The sequence below is a fragment of the Lutra lutra genome, chromosome 10 (assembly GCF_902655055.1).
Source record: "Lutra lutra chromosome 10, mLutLut1.2, whole genome shotgun sequence".
NCBI lineage: Eukaryota > Metazoa > Chordata > Mammalia > Carnivora > Mustelidae > Lutra > Lutra lutra.
Window position 1 is genome coordinate 40,846,222 of NC_062287.1, and position 10,464 is coordinate 40,856,685.

The following is a 10,464-nucleotide window of genomic DNA, read 5'->3' on the forward strand; positions in this document are numbered from 1 at the left end:
CTCCAATGGATTTTATGGTGAGATATGAACTTGCAATCATGACCTGAGTATCTAAATTTTAGCACTTAAAAACTCTAAATTATATAAACTTTTAAATTTTGCATGTGAGTATTGAGGACTTGCTTTATTCTTGTTTATGGAAATATAAAAATTGATACAGGACAAAAATACAATATGAACATTTCAGTCACAAAATAAAAAAAAAATTTAATTACCACATGTCTCCCATCAAAAACACACCACAGATGTTCATCTAAAAATGCATATGTTTAAATTAGAATTTTCTACAAATAAAAGTGATTTATCTTCTACTCCAGGTCTTAGACAAATTGTGTCACTTCTTACATGATAATCAGCCACCATTTTAATTAGAAGTTGTCATTCACCCCAGCACACCAATCTCTGGAAGAGATCAAGTAACAGTTTGTACAGCTGCTCCCATGCTTTGCCTGTCATCTTTAGTCTGACTTTGAATTCCTCTCCCCATCTCTTCCTCTCCTTTAGATACTTTCCCTCCTCCTTTTCCCCATTCCCACTGAGCTGTCAAGAGTTGAAATACTGTAATATGAAATCATTGCCTCTATGGTTCTAAAAAAAGGAGAGCTTGCACTAGATTTTGATCAAAAGGAATCATTTATAAGATAGATGCAGCAAAAAAACCTCAGGGAGTGTTTTTTTTTCTCCCTGAAGCATCAGGATTATATGAAATAACAAAGACAAAGAAACATATTTTTAAACATTTTTTGTCTTAACAGCATGATTAAGGTTTATACTATACGATGTTCATCATTAATTTTTTCTTTGTTATTCAGCACCACCTCAGAAAGATGTCACCCAAGAACATGTATCTCCACTAAAAATGGGAAAGGTGAGGAATATAAGAATTACAGCTCTCACTTTTGTGAACAACAATGAATGGAAAATGAAAAGAAAGCTGTAACTATTTTGTAGGGGTAGGAAGAGCTCTGGGGAAGACCCATAGGGTTGCCATCATCAAGTGATAATGATGTTTTCAATTCTCCTTGCTGTCATTCTTATAAGGCTGTATTTATGTTGTGCCACATCTCATTAGAATCTTAGCCCCTATAGTAAAACATGCAGTTGCTAATGTTTAGGTGAAAGGAGACCACTGTACTTTGTTCTTTAGGGGAAGCTGTTTCATTGGAGCCCATGTAGTTGTCTTTGCTACACCCACCTGAGTGAGAGCTTGCACACTAAGGTCACGGTCCTCTTAGGAGGCTTGCACACTGTTCTTTGTATTGGGTATCATACATTAAAATTCTGATGCCTCCTTCACACAGAAAATGGCACCAAAAACCTCTGCACCAGAAGTAAGGATAATAAGTATAATGGAAGGGCACTGGCCATTTTTATATCTGTTTTTTTCTACGACATTCCTCTTGTCTGTTGGATGTGGAAAGTGACATTTTTAAAATGTGAAATGAAATAATTTAGTTTGCATAATGGCATTCTTTACCCAGATTTTGAAATGCTTATTTATTTATATTCTGGTTTTGAAAATGTAGCCATTTCCTCAGTCTCTGGGCAGATATACAGGAAATGACACATCTGTTTATAATTTATTCATTTAATTTTTAGTTATATAAAAATGCACCCATTGCCATGGTCTCTAGGTGAATATAAAACATTAATCATGCAATAACAAAGACAAAGTCAAATAATAAAAGCAAGTTACAAAAATGTGTGGGTTTGACATCTTGAAGGTCAAGGAACCACGATATCTTCAAATTAATAATATAAAGGCATTAAATATTTGGATCTAGAATTAAAGAAGGGAAGTAAGTAAAAGGAAATGAGGTAATCAGTAGGATAAGGAGAACAAAGGAGAAGCAGTTAAAATATTTAGACTTGAAAATTATCCAGGCTTTCCAAATCAGCCCTTTGTTTGTGTGCATATGTGTATATAAAAGAGGGGCTAGGGGCACCTAGGTGGCTCAGTGGGTTAAGCCTCTGCCTTTGGCTCAGGTCATGATCGAGTCCTGGGATCGAGCCCTGCATCGGGCTCTCTGCTCAGCAGGGAGCCTGCTTCCTCCTCTCTCTCTGCCTGCTCTCTGCCTACGTGTGATCTCAGTCTGTCAAATAAATAAATAAATAATCTTTAAAAAGGGGGGGGGCTATTTTAAAAGGGTTATTGGATATGTGTTGTGGGTTGGGAAGAATCAGATCTGATTAAGGTAAGATGTCAGCCATTGCAGGGACTTGGGGAAAGAACTAGAGTCTAGATGTATTCCCAGAGACTGCCCACAGTATCAAACGCCATGGGGACAACCAGTGTCCATTTGTATTTGAAAATATGGGATTCAAACACTTGGAGAATGCAAGTCAAAATGCAGATCCAATGACTACATGACAGAATTGTATTTAGGATCATAGAGTCAGACAAGAACAAAATGAGGCTTACAGGGAGACTATATATGTTTTCTCACCAGTGTTTCCCCAGAATCCAGCCCCTTACTCAATGGTTTGCTAAATGGAAATGAACTGTGTGGTTCTAGAACTCTTCTTTATATGCTGGGAACTTCCTGATTTGTAAGAGGTTCAGTAGGATAAAAGTGCTAGGGCAAACTAACCAAAAACAAAAGTTAAAAGAAGTACTAGTGGTTGATATTTTTGACTGGATTAAACACATTTGAAGTGTGAGAATGGAAGATACATGTGCATAAAAGAATATCCCCAAATCCAAAGCAGTGAAAGGGAGAGGATGTTCTTATAAAAGTGTGTCATGTCTGATGACACATGCTCGAGGTTTTCACATACTGCAATGCATCAAGAATCTTGCACTTTAGTGGGGGAGGTAGAAGGGAGCTGGCAGTAGAAGAGGCATTAGAATGTCCTTAAAGTTTAGCAGTGATTAAATAAATGAAAGAGGCTGGCATGAGAGTGAGATCCATCCACATTCAAGGGAATTATGAAGATACTGTAGAACAAAGCCAAAGTGATCACCCACTCCTCTCAGTGAGCCTTGTGCCTTTTATCTTCCATGGTCGAAAGAACAAAGTAGAAGAAAGATGTATTGGAAGAAAGATGAGAAACTGTTTGTTTGTTTTTGGAACATTAAAAGTCTTTATGTAGAAAATAATAAGATGTTTTATCATCTGAAAGGATAGAAGAGAAAGATTCAGGCTAAAACTGTGGGATATCAGGTTTATGTAAAATAGTGATATAGATTTTGAGGCATGAAGATTATTTAGTACTATGATGCTTATCAAAAGAAATGTTAGAATAAGTTCTGTGGAGGTCTTTACACACATTTTTTTTTCCATGAGGATTAATTCTTCAAAACTAGTTTTGTGAATAAGGAACTGGATTTGAATTTGATACACTAAACTGTTTCTGAAATAAACCGGAAAAAAAAAAAAAAAAAAACACTTGGTTGTTCTCCTTAAAAAAGAAATATGGCCTGGCATTGTGTTTTAATGATGTACCCTGCAAATAATTTTAGAATATGTAATATTACCCAGGAATCTAATTGGAGCTCTGTTCCAACAACCAGTACTGATGTACATCATTTGTTGTCTGCTTCAGTTTGTGGCTCTTAAGAGTTCTGACCTTGCATTAAATATACCGCATAAGGAATAAGAGACCTGTATTTCTTCACTGTCCTAGTCTACTAATGCTTACAAAATGTGTTTCATTCACATTACTGACAGATTGATGATGTAAATTTGTCTGCGGCTATGCTGTTTGATTTCAGTGTGTGCCTTTTTAAATTTGGAATGGGGATCTAAACTATTTTTTTTAAAGATTTTATTTATTTATTTGTCAGAGAGAGAGAGGGAGAGAGAGCAAGCACAGGCAGACAGAATGGCAGGCAGAGGCAGAGGGAGAAGCAGGCTCCCTGATGAGCAAGGAGCCCAATGTGGGACTCAATCCCAGGACGCTGGGATCATGACCTGAGCTGAAGGCAGCTGCTTAACCAACTGAGCCACCCAAGCGTCCCTAAACTATTTTTATTTTCCCTTTAAACTTAGAAGATCACCTTTGTACAATTGTGAGTGTGGTTAGGAGAGAAGCTGTTGTGACCAATTTTGCTTTGATGTTCACACTGAAAAACAGTGCTCACTTCCAGATTCTGCTGCTTGAAGACTACTAGGCTTTTCCTCAGATGAACTTCTCTGGCTCACTGTTGGTACAAGTCATTTTGTTCTAGATGCCTGACTGATGGATTTCCATAGCAATGCAGCAACTTAAATATCTATGTGTGCATAAATATATTTACATGAGTATTTATCTATGTACATACACATAATGCACATATATACATAATATGCATATGCATATATTTATATATAAGCACATATATTTTTCTGAAGTAACTCTAATTATCAATAAGCTAGGAAAAAACATACATATGGTAAAGTTACTTAGAAAATCAGGAATGGGGGAAGAGTCAAGATGGTGGAGAAGTAGCAGGCTGAAACTACTTCAGGTAGCGGGAGATCAGCTAAATAGCTTATCTAAAGATTGCAAACACCTACAAATCCAATGGGAGATTGAAGAGAAGAAGAACAGCAATTCTAGAAACAGAAAATCAACCACTATCTGAAAGGTAGGACTGGCAGAGAAGTGAATCCAAAGCAACTGGAAGATAGACCGCGGGGGGAGGGGCCGGCTCCCGGCGAGTGGCGGAGCAACAGAGCACAAAATCAGGACTTTTAAAAGTCTGTTCCGCTGAGGGACATCGCTCCAGAGACTTAACTGGGGTGAAGCCCAGGCGGGGTCAGCGCGGCCTCAGGTCCCACAGGGTCACAGAAGGATCAGGGGTGTCTGAGTGTCGCAGAGCTTACCGGTATTAGAACAGGGAAGCCAGCTACAGAGACAGAGCCGAGGAGTGAGCTCTAAGCTCGGGGTTACCTTGAACCGGTCGCAGGCTCGGTCAGCTTGGAGCGCAGCCAGGAGGCCAGGGTGATGGGAGTAATCGGGCGCTGTTCTCTAAGGGCACACTGACGAGTGGGGCCCCGGGCTCTCGGCTCCTCTGGGCCGGAGACCGGGAGGCCGCCATCTTCATTCCAGTCTTCCAGAACTCTACGGAAAATGCTCAGGGGACAAAAGCTCCTGAAAGCAAACCCAGCAAACCCGAGTGGATTACTCAGCCCGGCCCCGTGTAAGGGCGGTGCAACTCCGCCTGGGGCAAAGACACTTGAGAATCACTACAACAGGCCCCTTCCCCAGAAGAAAAACGAGAAACCCAGCTAGGACCAAGTTCACCTACCAAGGAGTGCAGTTTCAATACCAAGGAGAGCGGCGGAATTCCAGAGGAGAAGAAAGCAAAGCACGGAACTCATGGCTTTCTCCCCATGATTCTTTAGCCTTGCAGTTAATTTAATTTTTTTTCTTTTTCAATTTTTTTTCTCTTCTTCTGCTAAATTTTTTTAACTTTTACCGTTTTCTTTTTTAACGTTTTTTAAATAGTTGACCTAATATATATATATTTTTTCCTTTTTATATTTTTTCTTTATCGGCTTTCTTTTTTTAATAGTTTCTTTTTTTTTTCTGAACCCCTTTTTATCCCCTTTCTCCCCCCTCACAATTTGGGATCTCTTCTGATTTGGCTAAAGCATATTTTCCTGGGTTTGTTGCCACCCTTTTAGTATTTTACTTGCTCCTTCATATACTCTTATCTGGACAAAATGACAAGGCGGAAAAATTCACAACAAAAGAAAAGAACAAGAGGCAGTACCAAAGGCTAGGGACCTAATCAATACGGACATTGGTAACATGTCTGATATAGAGTTCAGAATGACGATTCTCAAGGTTATAGCTGGGCTCGAAAAAGGCATGGAAGATATTAAAGCAACCCTCTCGAGAGATATAAAAGCCCTTTCTGGAGAAATAAAAGAACTAAAATCTAACCAAGTTGAAATCAAAAAAGCTATTAATGAGGTGCAAACAAAAATGGAGGCTCTGACGGCTAGGATAAATGAGGCAGAAGAAAGAATTAGCAATATAGAAGACCAAATGACAGAGAATAAAGAAGCTGAGCAAAAGAGGGACAAACAGCTACTGGACCATGAGGGGAGAATTCGAGAGATAAGAGACACCATAAGATGAAACAACATTAGAATAATTGGGATTCCAGAAGAAGAGGAAGCAGAGAGGGGAGCAGAAGGTATGTTGGAGAGAACTATTGGAGAGAATTTCCCCATTATGGCAAAGGGAACAAGCATCAAAATCCAGGAGGTTCAGAGAACCCCCCTCAAAATCAATAAGAATAGGTCCACACCCCGTCACCTAATAGTAAAATTGACAAGTCTTAGTGACAAAGAAAAGATCCTGAAAGCAGCCCCGGAAAAGAAGTCTGTAACGTACAAGGGTAAAAATATTAGATTGGCAGCAGACTTATCCACAGAGACCTGGCAGGCCAGAAAGAGCTGGCATGATATATTCAGAGTACTAAACGAGAAAAACATGCAGCCAAGAATACTATATCCGGCTAGGCTATCATTGAAAATAGAAGGAGAGATTAAAAGCTTCCAGGACAAACAAAAACTGAAAGAATTTGCAAATACCAAACCAGCTCTACAGGAAATAATGAAAGGGGTCCTCTAAGCAAAGAGAGACCCTAAAAGTAGTAGATCAGAAAGAAACAGAGACAATATACAATAACAGTCACCTTACAGGCAATACAATGGCACTAAATTCATATCTCTCAATACTTACCCTGAATGTTAATGGGCTAAATGCCCCAGTCAAATGACACAGGGTATCAGAATGGATAAAAAAACAAAACCCATCTATATGTTGCCTACAAGAAACTCATCTTAAACCCGAAGACACCTCCAGGTTTAAAGTGAGGGGGTAGAAAAGAATTTACCATGCTAATGGACATCAGAAGAAAGCAGGAGTGGCAATCCTTATATCAGATCAATTAGATTTTAAGCCAAAGACTATAATAAGAGATGAGGAAGGACACTATATCATACTCAAAGGAACTGTCCAACAAGAAGATCTAACAATTTTAAATATCTATGCCCCTAACGTGGGAGCAGCCAACTATATAAGCCAATTAATAACAAAATCAAAGAAACACATCAACAATAATACAATAATAGTAGGGGATTTTAACACTCCCCTCACTGAAATGGACAGATCATCCAAGCAAAAGATCGACAAGGAAATCAAGGCCTTAAATGACACACTGGACCAGATGGACATCACAGATATATTCAGAACATTTCATCCCAAAGCAACAGAATACACATTCTTCTCTAGTGCACATGGAACATTCTCCAGAATAGATCACATTCTTGGTCCTAAATCAAGTCTCAACCAGTATCAAAAGACTGGGATCATTCCCTGCATATTTTCAGATCACAGAGCTCTAAAGCTAGAACTCAATCACAAGAGGAAATTTGGAAAGAACGCAAATACATGGACACTAAACAGCATCCTTCTAAAGAATGAATGGGTCAACCAGGAAACTAAAGAAGAATTGAAAAACTTATGGAAATAAAGGATAATGAAAATACAACGGTTCAGAATCTGTGGGACACAACAAAGGCAGTCCTGAGAGGAAAATATATAGCGGTACAAGCCTTTCTCAAGAAACAAGAAAGGTCTCAGGTACACAACCTAATCCTACACCTAAAGGAGCTGGAGAAAGAACAAGAAAGAAACCCTAAACCCAGCAGGAGAAGAGAAATCATAAAGATCAGAGCAGAAATCAATGAAATAGAAACCAAAAAAACAATAGAACAAATCAACGAAACTAGGAGCTGGTTCTTTGAAAGAATTAATAAGATTGATAAACCCCTGGCCAGACTTCTCAAAAAGAAAAGAGAGAGGACCCAAATAAATAAAATCATGAATGACAGAGGAGAGATCACAACGAACACCAAAGAAATACAGACAATTATAAGAACATACTATGAGCAACTCTACGCCAACAAATTTGACAATCTGGAAGAAATGGATGCATTCCTAGAGACATATAAACTACCACAACTGAACCAGGAAGAAATAGAACGCCTGAACAGACCCATAACCAGTAAGGAGATTGAAACAGTCATCAAAAATCTCCAAACAAACAAAAGCCCAGGGCCAGATGGCTTCCCGGAGGAATTCTACCAAACATTAAAGAAGAACTAATTTCTATTCTCCTGAAACTGTTCCAAAAATAGAAATAGAAGGAAAACTTCCAAACTCATTTTATGAGGCCAGCATCACCTTGATCCCAAAACCAGACAAGGATCCCATCAAAACAGAGAACTACAGACCAATATCCTTGATGAACACAGATGCAAAAATTCTCGCCAAAATATAAGCCAATAGGATTCAACAGTACATTAAAAGGATTATTCACCACGACCAAGTGGGATTTATTCCAGGGCTGCAAGTTTGGTTCAACATCCGCAAATCAATCAATGTGATACAACACATTAATAAAAGAAAGAACAAGAACCATATGATACTCTCCATAGATGCTGAAAAAGCATTTGACAAAGTACAGATTCCCTTCCTGATCAAAACTCTTCAAAGTGTAGGGATAGATGGCACATACCTCAATATTATCAAAGCCATCTATGAAAAACCCACCGCAAATATCATTCTCAATGGAGAAAAACTGAAAGCTTTTCCCCTAAGGTCAGGAACATGGCAGGGATGTCCGTTATCACCACTGCTATTCAACATAGTACTAGAAGTCCTAGCCTCAGCAATCAGACAACAAAAGGAAATTAAAGGCATCCAAATCGGCAAAGAAGAAATCAAACTATCAATCTTTGCAGATGATATGATACTTTATGTGGAAAACCCAAAAGACTCCACTCCAAAACTGCTAGAACTTGTACAGGAATTCAGTAAAGTGTCAGGATATAAAATCAATGCACAGAAATCAGTTGCATTTCTCTACACTAACAACAAGACAGAAGAAAGAGAAATTAAGGAGTCCATCCCATTTACAATTGCACCCAAAACTATAAGATACCTAGGAATAAACCTAACCAAAGAGACTAAGAATCTGTACACAGAAAACTATAAAGTACTCATGAAAGAAATTGAGGAAGACACAAAGAAATGGAAAAATGTTCCATGCTCCTGGATTGGAAGAATAAATTTTGTGAAAATGTCTATGCTACCTAAAGCAATCTACACATTTAATGCAATTCCTATCAAAGTACCATCCATTTTTTTCAAAGAAATGGAACAAATAATCCTAAAATTCATATGGAACCAGAAAAGACCTCAAATAGCCAAAGGAATATTGAAAAAGAAAGCCAAAGTTGGTGGCCTCACAATTCCGGACTTCAAGCTCTATTACAAAGCTGTCATCATCAAGACAGCATGGTACTGGCACAAAAACAGACACATAGATCAATGGAACAGAATAGAGAGCCCAGAAATAGACCCTCAACTCTATGGTCAACTCATCTTCGACAAAGCAGGAAAGAATGTCCAATGGAAAAAAGACAGCTTCTTCAATAAATGGTGTTGGGAAAATTGGACAGCCACATGCAGAAAAATGAAATTGGATCATTTCCTTACACCACACACGAAAATAGACTCAAAATGGATGAAGGATCTCAATGTGAGAAAGGAATCCATCAAAATCCTTGAGGAGAACACAGGCAGCAACCTCTTCGACCTCAGCCGCAGCAACATCTTCCTAGGAACATCACCAAAGGCAAGGGAAGCAAGGGCAAAAATGAACTATTGGGATTTTATCAAGATCAAAATCTTTTGCACAGCAAAGGAAACAGTGAACAAAACCAAAAGACAACTGACAGGATGGGAGAAGATATTTGCAAATGACATATCAGATAAAGGGCTAGTGTCCAAAATCTATAAAGAACTTAGCAAACTCAACACCCAAAGAACAAATAATCCAATCAAGAAATGGGCAGAGGACATGAACAGACATTTCTGCAAAGAAGACATCCAGATGGCCAACAGACACATGAAAAAGTGCTCCATATCACTCGGCATCAGGGAAATACAAATCAAAACCACCATGAGATATCACCTCACACCAGTCAGAATGGCTAAAATGAACAAGTCAGGAAATGACAGATGCAGGCGAGGATGCGGAGAAAGGGGAACCCTCCTACACTGTTGGTGGGAATGCAAGCTGGTGCAACCACTCTGGAAAACAGCATGGAGGTTCCTCAAAATGTTGAAAATAGAACTACCCTATGACCCAGAAATTGCACGGCTGGGTATTTACCCTAAAGATACAAACGTAGTGATCCGAAGGGGCACGTGCACCCGAATGTTTATAGCAGCAATGTCTACAATAGCCAAACTATGGAAAGAACCTAGATGTCCATCAACAGATGAATGGATAAAGAAGATGTGGTATATATACACAATGGAATACTATGCAGCCATCAAAAGAAATGAAATCTTGCCATTTGCGACGACGTGGATGGAACTAGAGGGTATCACGCTTAGCGAAATAAGTCAATCGGAGAAAGACAACTATCATATGATCTCCCTGATATGAGG